Genomic DNA, 21068 nt, shown 5'->3' on the forward strand with positions numbered 1-21068 from the left:
CTTGGACAACATAGTTTAACTTGGACAACTTTTTAACCCTTAACCCTTAATTTAGGAACATGAAATTTAAGACCTTTTTAAGTGTTTAAGATCCCGCAGCTACCCTGTCAATAAACTATTTGTATGAATTAACTGTATAATCACTTTGGTCAAGTGTAGTAGTATGTAGCTTTTTACCTATACTGTGACAATTTAGACACTACAGGGGGAAACATTATAATAGAAAAAAATTGCTTTTTATAAAATCAAAAATGGTGGTTTGAACCTAGATCTGAGTAGTGGGCAGCAGCAGCTCAGTTGGTAGAGAATTCCCCCACTGATCTGAAGGTTGGCGGTTTGATTCCAGCTCTTGACATAAAAACATCACAGGTTGAGCGGCCAGATCCACTGACCCACAGGTTGGCTGGTGTGATTCCAGCTCCCACAGATGAATGCTGTCGTTGTGTCCTTGGGCAAGACACGTAACCCCCCTTGCCCACAGTGTCTGCGTACACTGGTGTGTGAATGGGTGAGTGGTTCCTTGTTGTAAAGCGCTTTGAATGCTTTGAAGGTGGAAAAGCGCTATAGAAAAATGTGACCATTTAGTGTATACTGCTGGTGTCATTGGGCAAGACACTTCAGGAGTGTGTGGAGGTGGTTGGTGTGGTCAATTGAGGCAGCTAAAAAAATAAAAAAAAAACAGTGAGACTTGTAAACACATCTAAAACAAACACATTGGTATTATCATTTGATTATAATTTAAAAGTGCAGTCTATTGCGCACCAACTCATGCAACCACGTTCCCTATGAGACAACAAAGCCACTGATTTGACACTTCACAATCATCAATCAAAATAGGCACCAAATTGGGACTAAATCTGGGACTAAGCCTGGACTAGAAAATCAAAACCAAGTCTACATTATGACTCAAATAGGGATCGATCCAGTCTGAACTTCACTTTAATTTGGTGTGCATGTATTAATAGATTTCACTTGAGTACATTCTTAAAAACATTTACATTACAGCGAGAATTATGGCAAGAATCAAATAAGTCCCAAGTTAACTTATCTCTCACTAAACCCAATTAGACAGCGCCTTATCTGCTGTAACTGACCACACCAGATCACATTAACCAACCATAGAGACACACACTTAACATCAGAGCGGACTAACTGTTTAATAACACAAATCTTATCTGCTTAACTCTACACGTCTGGTCTCCTTATCGCCGCCTCAGACTCCACTTCGCTGTCAGGACCAGACCAGTGCACGGGCTCCGCAACACAGTTTAAATTCATTAAGTGTGAACGCGCCGAGATCATTTGAAATTCTGATTAGCCGTAGGGACTTGGCTGGCTACACCCTACTGGGCCCCCCGTGACGCCAAATGTCCACTTTACAAAGATTCATTTGCATCTTTGAGGGGGACATCTTAATCGTAAGTTAAAAGGACATTTAGGAAAAAAAAAAAAAATACTAATTTAACCGTTGAAGAATTTCTGATGAATTTTTTACTTCATTGGCTTAAGTGGAGGCATATTAATCTGACAATGGTTTGGTAATATGAAGCATGCTGGGTAAGATGTGGTCATTTGAACTATGGGGTGTGCTGTAAAGGTCCTGCTGTGAACATCATGGTACTTTGCCAGATCTGTAATAAATACCAATTTGTCCGTTGCAATGCTGTATTTAAGCTTTTAAGTAACTGGTAATAGGATTAACACATGGATATTACAAGATGTTACACAGATTAGGCAGGTTTTGATCCTAATTAGTAAAGTTTTATGTTTTAGTAAATGAAAAAAATTATCTTTGGTCAGAAACTTCCAAGATGTCTTCAAACGTTCATGTGTGATGTTCTTTCTATGTAGATGATTTGCTTAGTAAAAGCTGTTCTAGGGGTCAAAATAAGACAAGTGTGAAAGTGTTTTATGAGAAAGAGAAAGAATCAGAAAGTGCGCTGTTGACATGTTAATTGATTAAGCTGCAAAAAACAAAATGTAGTCAAGTTAAGATGACTTGAATTAAGAAAGTTTTATCGTGTTTTGAGTAAATTTCACTTGACGAGTAAAATTATCTGCCAGTGGAGCGAAGACCTTTTGTACTTAAAATATGAAAATACATCTTGCTACACTTAAAATAAGAAAAACAAGAACTCTTTGCACTTAAAATAAGAAACAAAATCGAATGTTGCTTGAATTAGGAAAAACACACTTAATCTACTGGCAGATCATTTTCTTTGTCAAGTTGAATCTACTCAATTAAAGTAAAATGTTCTTAATTTAAGTCATTTTAACTTAGGTAGATATTGTTACTACAAAACTCCACTCTGGCCTCTGAAAGTTGTGAAAAGCACTTATAAACTTACCATGGTGAATAAATATAATGTACTGAGTGAGGAATAATGGCACTGCTGCAAACCATTTAAAATGAAGAAATTCACTTTTCATGCTTTAAGTAAAGATCAGGTACAGTAACTTTAAAAGGCACATGCTGTATTATTATGCTATTTTCTGATCTGTGTTACAATGTAGTTTCCTCATCACAAACAGACCTGGAGGTGTGTTTTGTTTCATTCACACATGTTTAACACATAAACCCTGTGTTCTTCTCTCAAACAGGAAACACTCTGTTCCACCTTGTGATGTCATGTGGTAATGCAGGAAGTGCTCCACTGTGTTTTTAAACTCCATACACCAGACATGTCAAACTCAGGCTCAGGGGTCAAATATGACCTGCAATAGAATTATATTTGACCCATGAGATCATATCAAATATGTATTAGAGCTGCCCGCCGGCTACAGATAGACTATAGAAACATTATTTAAAATTTAGTTATTTTTTATATTCTGCTTGTTCTGGATTCAGTCTTTAAGCAAAACTATTATTAGACATTTATTTTAATAAGAAAAGATTTAACATCACATATCTCGAAAGAAGAGAAAACAAGCAGATGTTGTTGAAATTTATTCAATAAATATTTAGTTTGGCTCACAACTTAGTTCCAGTTTTTAATTTTGGCCCTTTGTGAATTTGAGTTTGATGCCCCTGCCTTATACCTTTCACTATAATCATTTGGATAGAATTGCCAATCTTTACTGAACAAAAGTTAAAAGGAAGCTGTTAACTTGAAAACTACTGCTTCATGACATCACAAGGTGGAACAAAGCATTTTGAGTTGTGGAGATGAGGATTTTGTTTGTGAATGAAACAAAACACAACTCTGGGTATGTTTTTGATGAAGTAAAAATATTCTAACATGGCTTAAAGCTCACAAGAGTCAATTTTCTGTAATATAGGATGTTTAATTTAACTTAATAAATAAAACCACTGATGTGTTATTTTTAATCAGTGATAAAAGATTATGAAATTAACATCACAGATAAACCGTACTGAATTTCACATGGAGGCAAACTAGATTCATTATTTACTTTCAGAACGTCTCTCTTTTGGTATCTTCTTCATAAAGCAGTGTATAAAGCGCCTTGTTGTGGTGTTAGCGTGGTGTGAGCGTGCGCCGTAGCCACAGGTGCTGGCTGACGTGAGCCTGTGTGACATTTGTAGCAGCGGCTCCGTGTGCAGCGGTGAGTCAGTGCTGTTAATGTGTGGGCCTCTCTCACATGTCTGCAGGCTGCTCCTCGCTCCGGGCTCCCACAAACAGCTCCAAACTGCTCCTAATGACCCACAACACGGAGAGGACCACGCATCTGCTGAAGGTTCACCGTGGTAACTTTTCCAGGGTCTCTGTGTAGATGCTATTTTGTTATTGTTTTGCTGGGAATGTTCGACAGCGTGGCATTAAAGGTTTCCCTGTCATCATGGAGACCAAATCAGGCCAAGTTACTGATCAAATCCGTGGAGAGGCGATCCTGCTCACAGTCAGAACGCCTGTTTGTCACACGTAATAGAGTACATGTAGGCAGATTTGTTTAATGTCATACTGTGGAACATTCAAAGTAAAGGTATGACATCTCCGTAGAAACAAGAAGATGGCAAACCCCTAATCAAAAAAAATTACAGAGTGCACCTTTTAAAATCTTATTCTTTTGCACTTTATTAAATTTACTTACAGGTGGATTTAGTGCTAAAATACACCTTTAAAAAATCATACTCTAAGCGGGGATGCCTCTCCACAGACCTGACCTGACCTGTAATATGTCATATTTAAAGACAGTCGGCCTAATGGCATTTTTGCATGACATTCTAGCCAATAAAGAAAGTAAGTAAACTACCGCTATTAGTCTTTAGAGGTAAATGCGTGCGCGCCATGGTAATTAATTATATGCGTAAATGCAGATCATTCACACCTCTATTTACAGCTCATTTCCAAATCAATGCAGGTCCAGTAATGTGTACAGTCACTTTATACTAGGCCAATGTAACAGAAAACAGGCTGTTTATGTGTGGTAACTTACAGCAGCTAAGAGCTAACCAATGAGAAAGAATGAAACATACTTCTAAAACTGACTCATTTGTAACACTCACCGCTCACACAGGCACCTCTCAGATCACAAGCCTTCACAAATAAGTGTCTTTTTAATCCTGACTCAAAACGAGCGCCCGTAAATATAATATAATCCAGCATGTTGGCAGCGGTGTGTAAACAAGACATGACTCTGGCGGTGCGTTCAGGGGCAGTACGGCGTCTCACACACACACAGACAAATCACTCCGCAGATAAATACTGATGCGGCGCCACATATTAGGACATTTATCAGTCTGTAAATTGGATTAAATGGCGATAATATAGAGAGTGTAAGATTTACAACGAGATATAACATGCCCACGTGGACTATCGGCCCATATCGGCAACAATATCGGCCAACTCGTATATCGGCCGGGCCCTAGTTAACGCCATACTGTGAAACAATCCAGGCAAAGTTACACAATGCACTTTTTAATTGTTCGCCACATACTAACTCTAAAAACTCATGAGACTCAACACGCACTAGGCGACTGTAAAAACACACACGCACCTGTTATAGACTTATATTCACCATTACTGTATCGAAATTGGACTACCAGTAACAAAGAGGTCAGTGTATCCCCATATTTGTCACATACATGATTTGTGTGTGTGAACCATACATTTACACATGTTTTTTTTTTTTTCCCCCGTTAACAGTCCAGCCATGATTAATCACAAATGGCCTCAGAAACCGGACCCAAACCCAATATTTCCCTGATGACATTTGCTTGGGTTAGTGATACCTGCAGCGCCTGTGTGTCCTTAAAATAATTACATTTCTTGTTTTTCTCCCAAACTCATTCATTCTCATTGTCTTGAACTTTCGTTGCATCTATGCTAATGTCCGCCAGGTCCCCCTCACCGCACCTCTGCTTATACGCGCCCGGCCGCATCCAAATTCTTGCGATGTGTGTCCTTTTGGGAAGCACCTAACAAGTTTCCTACCCCCTACGTTTTGATTAGCTCAGCAGAAGGCCTTTGATAGTTTACCTTGATAGATTAGACGAAGCAAGATTTAATGAACGGAGGAACACGGGGGTCACCTATTGTTTCTCGGGGTTACAATATGCGAAAAAAACAAACAAATTTTTCTTACTGCCACATGCCTCTTCTTAATAATCTGATTTCTCATCCGGGGAGCGTGGGATCTCATTACCTTTGGAGCACTTCTACTCGGGACCCTCTCCATAAAGAACATTGGCGTGGGGGGTGGGACAACCAGACCCAAGGAGGCAAGGATACACCAAGATCTGCTTATTTGCGCATACTTATTTGTGATATGTAAATCGGGGTGAGCAAAAAACAGCTACCAAATGCTAAAGTCCACGCGATTAGTTTTCCACTGCCTGATCTCCGCATGGGGCCGTTAGAGGCATAATGTACCATACAATACATGGTTTACTTTTAATTAATGGGGGAAAGAGTGTTTTGAAAGGAATATTAAATGTAGATTAACGTGTAAAGAGAAAAAAGTGGGGAGGTCTTTAAAAGAGACGATATGAGGCTTTGGTTTAAAAAAAAAAAAAAAAAATGTATTGAAGAAATAGTGATTCAAGAGGCATGAAATTATTAAATGCAACTGGGAAAGATCACAGTGATGTCTGATGGAGTGATAATGGATGGGCTATCAGTGGAGGAAGAAAGAAGATGAAGAAGATGACAGACTGAAAAAAACAAACACTAAATTGGTGAAAAACGCAAAAAATAGATAGATAGAAAGTAGATACAACAAATAATGAAACATGCATGGACTGAGAAACATATAATTACACTTCAGAAATGTTAAGCCATTAGACAATAAGATAATTGGTAAATGAAGATCACCATGGGGCCCCAAAAGCGAGACAGATAAGAGATAGAGAGATAAATAATGTAAAAGAAATCAAGATGTAACTTGAACAAAACTGTTCAGTGAAATAATGTTTTTCAATATTTTCAACATTGGCTTTCATTGACAATACGGGTGTGCAAAAATATTAAAATATCATTAATATATCGTATCGTTTAATGTGATGATACAGTATCAGTATCCTGTAATTCTGTATCAATATATATCACCAAGAGTATTTTTTAGTGTGTTTTACTAAATTATTTTGTTACAGAGCTACAGTTTTGTTACTTGGTCAGTGGAAGGAAACTTGTTTATGCGACACAATTGACATTTTCACTGTTTTGATGATTAAAATGGGAGTTTCATATGAACTTGAAGTGGTTTAACAAAGACTTTTAGTATCACAGGCATGATTTAGCTTTTACTTTTTATTGAACCGTATCGAATCGTTTTGAAATGGATTGTATTGAACCGAAAGTGCACTGTATCTTGGCCCAAGTATCGAGGTATGTATCATATCGGCAGCTTCTTAATGATACCCAGGCCTAATTGACAATGTGTTCAGAAACAAACAAATCTGAAGAAGACATGTTAAGTGTTTTGCCCAAGGACACGTTGCTCCAAACCACTGACCTTCGGGTCTTTGGGCTGACTCTCTCTACCAACTCTGCTACTATCTGATACTCCTACGGCAACATATTTATGTTATGCTCTTTGGAAACAAGCAACTGGATTTAAATTCCCTTTTTTAATGTGTTAAAAGACATTAAAAGACATTATAACATCTTGCTGCATACTCTCTAAAATTCAAACTTTTAATCAATCAGTACTTTTTATACATCCACTGTTATCTCAGCTACATTGTTCTCACTATAGGCTAATTTCCTCTATACAACAAAAAATCTGTAGGGCTGGGTATCACTAAGAAGCTGCTGATACGATACATATCTCAATACAGTCAGCTTTCGATTTGATACGATACATTTCAAATCGATTCAACACAGTTCAATAAAAAATAAAGGCAAAATCATGGCTGTGATATTAAAAGTCTTTGTTAAACCACTTCTTGTGCAAAGTGAAAATGAAACACAAACATTTAAATAATCAAAACAGTGAAAATGTCAAATGTGTCGCATAAATGAGTTTCCCTCCACTAAACAAGTAACAAAACTGTAGCGCTGTAACAAAATAATTTAGTAAAATATACCAAAAAATACTCCTGGCGATATATCGATACAGTATCATCACATGAAACAATATATGATATGTTGATAATTCGATATTTTTGCACACCCCTACGAATCAGCACTTTCTTCAAGGTCCTATATTATTCAAATTTGACTTATAATGCTGTTACCTCATCAAAAACAGACCTGGAGTTGTGTTTTGTTTCATTCACATACTGCATGTTTGAGCAAACCATTATTGTTACATCCAAAGCTTGTTAACATCTGTTTTTTTTATCAGAATAGTATTTTCATAGTAAAGATGTGTGAGGTTTAAGAACACAGAGGAGCACTTCTTGTATTACCACACGAAACCACAAGATGTTTTCTGTTTGAGAGAAAAACTCAGCCAAAATTTGCAGGATATGTGTGATAAAAATGTATAAAGCAAAACACAACTCCAGTAATGTTTGTGATGAGTAAACAACAATATAACAGATCAGAAAATGCAGCAGTATGGGCCCTTGAATGTACAGTACAAGTCCCCCAGCGCGGTGTGTGTGGAGAGTGGGAGGTGACAGAGCATTTAGCGGCTCCTCTCCGCTAAGTGATACATTTGGCTTCAGTTAGCATTTAGCGACACAATTACTGCACGTTAATTCTTAATTATGCTAATTCCAGTTGAAACGAGCTGCTGTGAGGCTCTAACAGGGTGGCGGGGTGTGAGAGAGGAGAGAAAAGAAGGGAGGAGCGAGAGAGGGAGAGAAAGAAAAGGGACAGACGGAAAGAGAGGAGGGGAGAGGCTGTTGTCTTGTGGTGCGTTCGCATGTCCTCCGGTGTTAGGGACCCTTAATGAGGACGGCGGTTCAGACATGACAAGCTCTCCACGCGCAGAAATAATTGGGCACTTTTTTATCTGTCGGATCATAAGAGACAAGACAATGTAGTTTATTTGTATTCAAGAATTTTGAAAAGAGCATTAAAGCATCGTCAAAACACCCAAATATGAACTTTGACAGCTTTGTGAGTGTAAAATAAGGAGGTTAAATGATAAAAAATGGGATTTCAGTCGCAACAGTTTTAAAAGAAGTTGTTTGGATTCAATTTTGTGGTTAAGGACAGAGAAGAGATTTCCCCATCATGACAACTAGCATGCTAACAATGCACCAGGGCTACTTCCTGTAAATGGCAGATATTTCCCCTCACTTGGCCTTTGGTTTTCTTTTATAAGGGCAAAACTAGCACTTTCAGACTGCTGTAACGTAGAGAGCATCTATTGGTGGTATGCGAAAATTAAACAGGGGCAGGTTGGAAAATCTAAATACAGATGGTAGCTTTAAAGGGTCCATAGTACGTATTTTCTGATCTCTGTTATAATGTTGTTTCCCAATCTTAAACAGACCTGGAGTTGTGTTTTGCTTCATTCACACATGTTTAGTCACACAAACCCTGCATATTTAGGCTGACTTTTTCTCTCATGCATAAAAGAAAGTGCTCCAATGTGTTGTTACACTCCACACACCTTCAACAGAATCATTTGGACAATTTCAGCCCTGGAATTGCCAATCTCTACTGAACAGAAGGCAAAAAGGTAGCAGTTAACTACCGTTTGATGACATCACAAGGTAGAACAGAGCATTTTGAGCTTTAGAGATTTAGTCGACGTCAGCAGTGTTGCAGTCGTTGTGGTGAAGAGGGACCTGAGCTAAAAGGTGAAGCTCTCGATTTACCAGTCAATCTATGTTCCTACCCTCACCTATGGTCATGAGCTCTGGGTAAAGACCGAAAGAACGAGATCGCGGATACAAGTGGTCAAAATGATTAGAGATAGGGTGAGGAGCTCAGTCACACGGGAGGAGCTCTGAGTAGAGCCGCTGCTCCTCCACAGCGAGAGGAGCCAGCTGAGGTGGCTCGGGCATCTGTTCCGGATGCCTCCTGGACAAGTGTTCCGGCAAGTGTGCGAGCAAGTGTGTGTGGAGGGGGAAGTTTGGGCCTCTCTGCTCAGACTGCTGCCCCCTGACCTGGCCCCGGGTAAAGCGGAAGAAAATGGATGGATGGAGATTTTTTCCGACTAATAATGCTGGATTACTCAAACACGTGTGAATGAAACAAAGCACAACACCAGGTATGCTTTTAAGGAGGTAACAACATTATAACATGGATTCTGAAAGTTTGGCCCACAAACTTTCAGTAATCCCCCCCTTTTTTTTATTTAATTTTTTTACCCTGGCCCCCTCATAAGGCTGCAAATGGCCCTGGTGGTAACATCTGACTAACTGTACCATCCTCTAAGTCCATTCTTCCTCTTGTGTTCCAGTATTCCAGGTATGCTTGGAACCCGCCATGCTTTTGCCGAGTTAAAGCGCCTGGCAGCCCAGATATTTCACCTGAACAAGTCTTATGGCACAAGCAAGCGGGCCATTAAATCTATGTAAATGAAGAGAAAACACGGGAGAGCAGAGGATTACGGCACGCAGGGGAAGAAATGGATCTGCAGAGTGATTCATTTATTTGATGAAGCCTCCAGTGAGGAATTTTAGGTCGCAAATGAAGTGACAGGAAGACAAATGAGACTTTTAAGGAATTTACTGGGAATCATTAATGAACAATTGTCAGGGAGTTTACGGAGGGATGTGGTGGAGAGGGGAAGGGGGGGAGCGCGCGTTTCTGTCTTTACTCAAAATAAATGGTTATATTTGTTTGTGGAGCGCTTTACTGGAGCATCTGTGCTACTGGTGTGGGAAACAGTAAGACTTGTAGAAGCTATGGCAGAGATTTGTTAAAGAGATCTGGCTTACAATAAAAATGTGGTCTCATATCTTTAACAACCTTCTACCTTCTTTGGGCTCTCAAAGCTCTTTACATCAAGGAGGAAAGAAGGTTAAGTGTCTTGCCCAAGGACACAACAACAGTATATGCACCGGTGGGAGCAGGATTGTATTCAACTGAGATTAATTTACTCTTTATCTTAACACATGCAGCAGCCCTGCGTTTAAATTACAGGATCCACTTTGCTGAAGATGGATTCTCGTGATATTTGTGAGTTCACAAACTCACGAGAATTCATCCTGAGAGACTCTCCGTATTTTAATCAGACAAGAAGACCAATCACAGAGCCCAAAAGCGAGCACAGCGCCCAAACGAACCCAAACATTTCAGCCGATTTTAGCATCACTACAGATTAAATGTGCTGCAGGTAAGAGCTTTGTGCACTTGTGGACAGGGAAGATGTTTTTCTCTCAACAGGATGCAACAAAAGTTTGATTATTCTGCTGTTGTGATGCTTCGCCAAGATTCAAATCATGGTCATGACGTTTTGTGTTTTCCGATTGCTTCAGTGAGAGCCAGCCCAGACTGAGCTCAGAGTGTTACGCATATCAATCTGGTGTGAGCCAAAATAACACTTTGCACTATCCTGTAGACTTGGTCACTTTGGGTGAAGTAGACAATGTGCAGTTGGCAAAAAAAAAGGTACAACATTAAGCCACAAAGTCCTGGTGCCACACACAAGCCTGGATAAATGGTAAAAAAAAAAAATGGTTTCAGAAAGAGGAATGTAAAAATCTGTAGCGAGGTTTTAGCAAAGGATTTGGTTCCATATCCACAGATTATGAAGCACTTGTGGTATATGCGCACAACACAAAACAACATTGAGTTCTGTCAAATGGACTTTCAAGTTTTTAAGAGTAATTACTCATTCAAGTACCTTCATATCAGTCTGATGGGAGGAGCTGACTACACTGAAACATAAAATTCACAAATTTTGAAGACTGCTAACTAGATTAATGGAAGCCTATTTTATTTTTTCTATTATGTTGCCTCTCCAAGGAGAAACTGTTGCTAGATCCTTGTGCTATCAGCCCCTGTGCCAATATGCAGTCCCAGTCTAGTCTAATCTTAGTTTGAACCCAGTCTTATTCCACACATGCATAGCTCGGCCACCTTCCAGGATCTACACCGCATCTCAAAGATACTGGATAGACAATCTTCTTTCAGCCAAGAAGACAAATAATGAAAATACTATTATGACTAGTGTGATCTGAATTTTGCTCATACCAATTTAACACTTATTGTTCTTATAATTCACCAAGCTGACAGTGTGCAGCTTCATTTCTATAATTGAATAATAGCAGACAGGATCAAACGTCACATCACATGACACGTCTCATATATGACTAAATGTATGGCTGGCCTCTGGCGCACTCACCATAATCTAGCATTGTCACTGACATGATGCATCTATTCATTCATTAAAGCAGTGCTGTGGAAATGACAGAGAGGTTTTTGGGTGCAGAGATGGAGGAGGCACATGCTCTTTAGGAGTCACATGTCAGAATGTCCACTCTGCTCTGTGTGCAGTGGTTGTGAAAGAGGAGACTGGAGTCCCTCAGAGCTCACAAACCTGAAAATGCGTTATAGTTGGTCAGACAGATCCTGTACATCTGTGTATAGACAACTGTGACTATGGGAGTACTCACTTTATTCAACCAACATTTTTGCAACATCTGCTCGAGGTGGTGATGTTAAACCTCAGTAGAGCCATATTTCATTTACTGCAAATGGACATGAACAAATAATTGATAATATGAACAAATAATTGATACATATGAAGATTATAGCAGCTATTATATGGGCTGCTAATGGAAATCCTAATAAAGGAATACATCAGAGGCTGGAGAAGAGTGTCTTATAGAGGACAGACACCGAGCAGGACTTCAGCGCCTTCAGTTTGGGATCAGTGCAGATACTGTACATTCTTTGTATTTCCTTTTAGAACTGTGAGACCATTACTGACATAGATACAGTATGTCCACTCTGAGGTTTGGTCTTTCATCAGTTTACCTGTTTACACACAGGACAACTGCAGATGCAGAAGTAGTGTCCACAGTGTGAACAGTTTCCTTAATACAAAGCAGTGATAAAGTCAAAAAGGACTGCTACTTTTTAATGTATGTCAATTTATACTGAACCCGTATTTTTTCCGTTTTGGTATTAGTATGTAGTACCAACCGATTAAAAGACAAAACAAACTTCAGAATACACTGTACATGTGGACTTCTGGGTTGTGTTGTTTTGCAGTTCTTGTCGAGCATGAAGGAGCCACGAGACACAGCGGGAACTTTTGGCGGAGCTCGCTGTTTAATCTGGTTCACAACAGTACTGTAAATGTGGTCAATATGTGGCACTATTACTTGGTCTAGTCCAGGGGTGTCAAACTCATTTTGGTGCCGTATCCAACCTACTTTGATCCCAAAGGGGCCGGATCAGAAAACTCATGGCATATAAACCCCAAAAATAACAATAAGTTCAAATATTTGTGCAGAGAAACACACATCTATAACAGAAATCTTGATTTGATGAACTCTTTCTTATTATAATATTATAATATTATGAACAACCTGAAACTTTAAGAAAAATTCAATTTCAACATTTAAAATATTTTAGTAGAAAATCACCCAAGGGCCACATTAAAGGTATTGGAGGGCCGGATCTGGCCCCCGGGCCTTATGTTTGACACCTGTGGTCTAGTCTATGGTTCAGCCCAAACTACAGGGGAGAAGACAATGGACGGTTAGCATCTCCCTGCACATCTTCATATGAATAAATTAAAACAACAGAGCAACATAAGGCAAGACAAGGCAAGTTTATTTGTATAGCACAATTCGTACACAAGAGCTCAATATGAAGCAAAATATAATTATGAATGAAAATAAAGACAACAGATGGCATACCTCTTCCCAGTAATGAACTTTCAAAGGGAAGAGGCAGTGGTTAGACCCCAAATTTATATTTGGGACAAGGCGATGGTCACACGAAGAAGAAAAATAAACACAGAAGAAGAGGCTGGAGGACCATGGCAGCACAGTAAAACAAATGCCAGGGGTGAGGTATGTTTACTATTATGTAATATGTAAGATACAGTCCTTTAGTTATTACACTTGTGAATTAGACCTATCTGTAGTTTTCTTTGGTCTATGAACAGACTTTTCTAGTGTGAATGCAAAATGGTAGATGCCTAATTAGCTAAGTTTTTTTTATTACCCAAATTTGTTGGTGTCTTGTGCGCCCCCTTCAGTGAGCTCCTACTGAAGCAGCCCCTCTCCTTCTCGTGGCCTTTGGGGTGGAATAATAAGCCCGTGTATGTGCCATGTGCTGTGGTTTGTTCCTCTCTGTATCATTGCCTATTGACCTGCAGGTGCACGAGGTAGCGCCGGTGCAAAGGTCTGGAGGCGTGGGACCGCGTGGTAACAGGGCCGGCCTAATTGTCTGTTCTCTGTACGTTCAGGTTATTGGCAGCTGCCACTGTCCGGGCTGCTCCGAAGAAACAAACCACAGCTGCTAATTGCAATGGCCTTTTCATCATCTCAAATCAGGCGCTCTCATACAAGCCGACGGAGGCAGCATCCTCTCACACCATTAGTGAAGAAAAGTGTAGGGAAAGCACGAGGAGACAGGTGCAGCACGCACTTCAGATGTTACGCACTTTTACAGTTAGCGCTTTGCTTGAGACGTACTCACTGTTTCAACATTTTGGTTTAGTGAAGAGGCTGCAATTTTTGTTCAGGATAAAGTCAAAGTTGGTTTACTCCAGTACAGATTTATTGTAAAAGCAGCTCTGAGGGTCAAAATGAGACAGCGGTGTGCATCTAGTTACAAAGTGTTTTTATCACGTGTGAACCAAGACATAAATCTGGTGCTCTGTTAGCATGCTAGTTCTTGTTACAGTGGGCACGTTTCCATATTTCGATTGCCTCTTTAATTGAAATACGGAAACGTGCCCACGGGACTATAAACCAAGACGAGGGGGCTTTTTTACTCTCACACACCTGGGATACTGTCCTGAGGAAGTCGGACTGTAGATGGCGCTGTCGTCCTGCCTCTACCAGCAGGAAGACAGTGCCAAAACCTGTATAAATCAGCTGACTGACATGTCACGGCAACATCGCGTGACCACTCTGAAGAAGACCGCTAGTGAGCAGTCGAAACTGTCAGGTATGAAAACAAACTCTTGGTCTGTAAAAAGAACCTAATAACATAAAATTGTGATTTTAGGAATGTGTCAACAAAGTAAGGAATACATTTGGACCACTGCAAACTGTTTAAAATGAAATAGTTTGGTTTTTCACTTTTTAAAAAATCAAGTAGGCCAACAAATGTATAGTTATTGTTACATACTTTTTGTTGACAAAGGAAAATTTTGTTTTTCTGGTAAATCTGGTACACACAGGTTGTAATTTCCACAGCACAGGAAAAATATATTACCTTTATTACATCATATATAAATGCCCAATGTCAGTTGTATAAAATCAGGAGAACTCAAAATGACTCAAATGATTGATTAGAAAAATAGAGCATGAGGCCTGGCTATTAAGTATTTTATGTAACCAAATAAAATCTACCCTGAAATCTACCATAATTTTTAATTCACCGACTCAAGTTCCCCATGTATTTGAGCAAAGTATGTCCCAGTACAGATATATTGTGTAAGCAGCTCTTAAAGCCAAAATATGTCTCTTTGCATCTCATCTATTTATAAAGCATTTTACTGTCGGATAATCAGGAAGTGCACGTTCACATGCTAAGTATTGCCAGCTTCACCGTCGCTGCAAAACTTCGCACTGGTCCCTCAGAGTTGTGAAAAGCACCTGTAAACACATCACAGTGACTAATTAAGGTGCTCGGACTGCAGACGATAAGTGAGGAATAACTTTAGATCTTTGCAAACCGTTTAAAATGAACAAGCTCTATTTTTCACAATAAAAAATCAGGTACAGTGCCAAAAAACGAAGCATCACACTGACAGATACAGCTCTTAAAAAAAAAAAAAAGTCAAAAGAGTGGACCACAGTTGGGTGAGCGGGTGACTGGGTGACGCGCGGAGTGACGTGTGGGTGACGCGGGTGATGGCAGTGCCCGGGGAGAGTTGAGCGGTGGCGGGCTGTGAGGAGAGGCCAACTGGTGCTCCTGACAAGAGATCAATAGTGTCCAGAGCGGAGCAGGAGTCAAGCTGCGGCTGTGACAGGGGCCACCCGCCGTAATTGGATCAGGGACGAGCCAAGTCGCCCCATCGCCCTTCCTCTGTATACACTGCAAAAATAAAGTTAAAGAGCTCATATTACACTGTTTTTGATGTATATAATGTTGTTTCCTCATCACAAACAAACCTGGAGTCATGTTTTGTTTCATTCACACATCTCAGACGGAAAACACTTGTGATGTCCACCTTGTGAGGTCATGTGGTAATACAAGAAGTGCTCTACTGTGTTTTTAAACTCCATATATCTTCACTAGAATCATTCTGGATGATTCGGGTACTTTTTATTATTTAACCAATTGCTTCTATTTGGTAGTCATGTATGTAATGCGCTGCTAAATTAAGCTTTTTACAAATCCTGTAGGAATAATAACATCCTTCCCTTTGATAAAATTCACTAAACATTCTCTTTATTCTGGCTTTAAATTCTCGATCTCCGGAATCGTGAATATATACTGAATATATGGCTCTTCGCTGATTGGCTGGTGCACTTCTGGTGTTTTTGCGAACCGTCTATTGTATTTTGATTCCTGACTTAGTTGCTGGAGAGAAATGAAATTGAGCGGAGGCACCAGCCGGATAGAAAACTACTACTTCATTACATTAAAAGGTAGAACAGAGCATTTTGAGCTTTGGAGATGTAAACAGACTAATAATAAAGGACTCAAACATATGTGAAAGAAACAAAACACAACTCCGTGTATGTTTCTGATGAGGTAACAACATTATAACATGGCTATAAGCTCTCAAGGCAATTTTGTGTAATACAGGACCTTTAATCTACATTAGAGATTGGTTATAATGTTGTTTATATTATTATTATTATTTATTTTTTGCTTTTATGGACAGAAGAAGAGATAGAGAGCGGGGAGAGACATTCAGCTAAGTGTTGGACTGAAACAATCCTGGGTCTGACCTTATGTGTATTACAGAGGAATTGAGGCCAGTGTGTCTCAAACTGTGGTACATGTACCTCTGGAGTCTGAGTATTTGTTTTGCTTAGAAACAAATCTATTCAGGCTTTTGTCTTCGTTTTGGTTAAGCATGATTTAGAACTACCTTATAAATGGTTAAACACTCTCATGCCTGGTTTAGTGAAGTTTTTGACCTGGTTTAGACAAAACTTAAATTTGATACAGTCCGGATTCAGATCTGGTGGCACTCAGAAATCTAAGTGTTATCTTGAAAGTAGCATTTATTTATTTATTTATTTATTTATTTCATAAAGTTTAAAAAGACATCAACAGAGTCACAACATCAAACATACAAAAAAATGAATGAGAAAGAAGAGTCATCTTATGTTATCTGCCCCCTTTTCCCTAATCCATACAAACATCAACACCAGTGGTTACTTTAAAACACTTCAAATCAGTACATTTCAGTTCAGGCACAATTATTAATCAACTGCAAACAGAAATCTTCAAAACAACTTAGTCTTCTTCTTGTTTTAGCATTAAGGAGGTACTCTTACTGGTAGTGGTAAAGTTTAAGAGTTACTATTCGAGGCACATCTATTAAAGCTGAAATGACTTGAATTGCGATTTCTCACTTGAGTCTTGGGTCTTTTTCAAGATAATTTATATTATATTCTTATGGCAAACAAAACTGTACTTCAAAAAAAGAAAGAAAACCAAAACTCCATGTAATTTTAAGCAATCAAGGCATCATTTTTTTGCAGTGTATTACCCCCCCTTCCTTCTCCGCTGGTCCATCCCAGTACTGTCACAGCTGTCACATGTCATCCCCCCGAACCGCCGTCACCCCGGGAGGCCAGCCCCCCCCCACCTCCATCACCCCCCACCCACATCACCCCCCACGTCCCGTACCACGCACACCCATGCAAATGTCCACTTAGCAGATGAATGCCACCCAATATTAGGCCCCATTCTCCATGCCTTTATGCAAAGAGTCGAACCTATGTCATTGGAGAATTTCATGGGAATAAAGTGTCTGGTGACAAAAGTCAAAATGATTCGGTTCAGCTTATTAAAAAAGGAAGGAAAATCAAAACAAACAATAAAGGAGTTGGGGATTAAAATAACAAGAAAAGAAATAGTTGAAACGGAGCTGAAAAATCCCTCGTCTCCGTGTCACCTGAAATAACCGGCAGTAATCCAAAACTATTGATTGACTGCTGTGTAAGTCTGCTGTGTGTGTACATTGAACTGCACTGCGAGGCGTTCGGGGCCAGATAAATATTGTACTATTGTTGTTGGATAGCGTTTAAGGTAATATCTGTAGATTCTTGAGTATTGCAGATTACAGATTGTTGGAACTAGTAATAGAAAGTGAAGTAAAATGCAAATAAGTAGTAATAAAGTGCAGTAGATAGAAACTAGCATCAGTGTAGAAAGTACAACGTAAACAAAATAGTGACAATAAAATGCTGTATAAAGGTGCACTGTGCAACATTGTTGGTGGAGGGTCCACTACCCGTTTGTCTCCTTGGAGATGTTATGCTTTGCCTGGAATGTTCCATGGTATGACATTAAACATATCCATCAAGCATTTATTCATTATGGTTGTTTCTATTGCTCAAAAATACAGTAATTCCTTTCGCGAAGGGGAGCAATTAGCCACAGATCTGAATGAAGGATGGTTGGTTAGTCAACTAATCGATAATTGATCATTAAAAATTTCGTCGATCACGTTCATTTTTAATCAACAAAGTCAATGTAGGTTGCTATGTGTAGCGTAAGGAGATGAGGCTGCGTCTGACAGCGCAAACACTGGAGTTGCGGCCTCACAGTCTCATGTTTTGGCTCTGGTGCACCTCCTTGGAGATCAGTGTACCACTCAATGAGTGTGTTTACATGCACATCAGTGTCCTGGCAATGATCGGGTTTTTTTGAGTACCCCAGTCGTGTCCTTTAGTGTCCTTTAGTCGTGTCCTTTAATCGTGTCCTTTAGTCCGACAGAAGCTGACAGCATGAGGGCACAAGGAGTGAGCTGTTTTTTTTTTTTTTCACGCTTACAGTTTATGCAAATGAGCCATTGGGTTTTAACTTTCGTTTCTGTGAAACATAAACAAATGTGCACAAAGCTGCATTAAACACATTACAATCTCAAACGAGCTAATGTGGCTCTATTGTGGTTATGGTTTAAATGTTCTAAAGTTGAGTTTATTTATGCAAGTAGTAATAATAATAATCATGAACATTTTTATATAAAAATGTTAATGATTAATCGAAAATAAATAGTTAATTTTCCTGACGATCGATAAAGAAAATTTAATCGAATGCCCATCCCTAATCTAAATAGTAAAATATTGTAGCGCTGTAACCTGCTTGACTTCATGATACATAGGTTTAACTAGAACATTCTAGACAAAGTAATAACATCTCCATGGAGACAAAGCAAGTGGCAGACCCTCCACTAGAAATGTTACATGGTAAATCTTTAAAACTGTTTCCACTATCATAACTGATAACTGTTTCCATTATGTAAATATGCTGCTGAGGATGATTGTAACTTTTTGGGTGGACCGTCCGCCACCTACTTGTCTACTTGTTATTGTTTTGGGTAAAAAGTATGGAATTAAACTTGCATATCTCCATGGAGACAAGCAGATGACCCCAACTGTTAAGCAATAAAGTCTACAAATGAATACTTAAATGTTTTGTATCTTTTTCGGATAAAGGGACTACAAATACAGAGATTCTGCTCCAAACTAGGCCCAGTGTTGCAATATTATATTTCCCTATAAACTTATATAAACTATAAGAAAAAAAATTAATGTCTATATCAAAATCACATGTTGTCAAAATATCAAAAAGTTCTAATTACTTTATTTGGGCTTTACAGGGTTAAGTGTGGAGGGAATTAAATATGAGTTCAAACATGAATATGCAAACAAAACACAACACAACTCCAGTTATTTTTTGATAACAAGCTCAACATCACAGCACAATACCGGATCTAGAAAAACCCACGACTTAAAACAGGCTCTGGGGATTCTCACATTAAGCCCTGAAATGTGTAAAACGACTGGCGCCAATTCTCCAGACAGTGTCCAAACATTAATCTCATTCAGGCGATACAACCATGTACAAACCTAGATTAAATCCTACAATATCTCTTCATGTCAACAGACCCTTAAATCCAGATGAATACAAGTACATGCGGGAGCTTAATGAGCTATTCAAAATGAACAACATAAGCACTCTGATCCTCCATCTTTCTTCTCTTCACTGGGGAGGACATGATCGATTTCAATAGGCCGGCCTGAGCTGAATACACAATAATGGGGATAATGGTTTCCACAGTTAATCTGGCAACGCGCTCTCCTGCTAAAAGCTCTTAAAAGCATCAAACCAGTCTATTCTCCACCTAAATATTACAAAGTGGAAGTAATTGTTGCAGTTTTTTATGTACTGGGACGTCATGTGACCGCGGAGATGACGAGCGGCGCAGATTAAACGCTCCTTTGCGCGTTAAACAGGAATCCATATGTAAATGTACGCCGGCAATTATAGTCGTACTCAGTGCCTGTGTGTGATGGTCCCCGGTCTCCGCTAACTCACTTAATCAAATTAAGAGCTTAGAGCAGAGTGATCGTCGGATTATCACTGATACATGTACAACTCCTCCACGTCTGTGCAAATAATGGGGGATTCTGGGAAATTGGTCCAATTGTTTAAATGACTGTTTGTTTTGGATTTGGAGAGTTTTGGAAGAAAATGTTAGAAATTCTAGGACGCATATGACATAGTATTAACCATTTGGAACCTACAGCAGAAATAGAAATAATAAAGATTTTTGTCAGAATATCATTAATTATAGATGGATGATGCCTTGCTCAAGGGTTTGTTATGGGTTTAAAGTGACTGTTTGTCCTGAGTGAGACTTCAGCTGGCACTTTATGGTTTCCAGTCTGCAACATCCTTGTTTTACAGTCAAAGGTGTCTAATTTTTAGAGTATATTAACCTTAACATAGTATGTACAGTAAATATAAGTAAATCATGCACAGGGCCCCTCATCTACTAGAACCCAGAAAGCAAATGTGTAGGGAGAAACCAGTTAATTTCTGTCATTATTTTATCATTTAAAAAATTTTTTTAGACACATTTATTTTCTTATTTAATAGATAAAAAAAAAGATTGAATAGTTTGTGGTCTAATACACCAAATACGGCTGAAAATCTGCCAGAGAAAATGTCCTGTCTCATCACCAAATGAAACAATAGAGCGGATATATTTGTGATACTGAATGATGGGTCAAATGCAGAGGTCAAATTTCCCTATGGTAAAGTGTGTGATGCCCGGTTTCAGGACACAGATGAGGGACACCTTTGTTAGCCAGGCTGGTGCCACCTAGTGCCTCCGCTCAATTTCATTTTTCTCCAGAAACTAGGTCAGGAATCGGAATACACTAGACGTTCACAAAAACTCCGGAAGTGCGAGTTCGGGCACCAGCCAATTAGCGACGGGTCATACATTCTGTGCTGGAAACGATTCCCGAGATCAAGGATTTAAAGCGAGAACAAAGAGAATGTTTGGTGAATTTTATCAAGGGGAAAGACGTTATTGCCATTCTTTCTACGGGATTTGGGAAAAGCTTAATATACCAGTTAGCCCCGTTAGAGGCA

This window comes from Boleophthalmus pectinirostris, unplaced genomic scaffold, assembly GCF_026225935.1.
Source record: "Boleophthalmus pectinirostris isolate CB_2022bp ecotype Guang Dong unplaced genomic scaffold, ASM2622593v1 HiC_scaffold_1, whole genome shotgun sequence".
In the NCBI taxonomy this organism is placed as follows: Eukaryota; Metazoa; Chordata; class Actinopteri; order Gobiiformes; family Gobiidae; genus Boleophthalmus; species Boleophthalmus pectinirostris.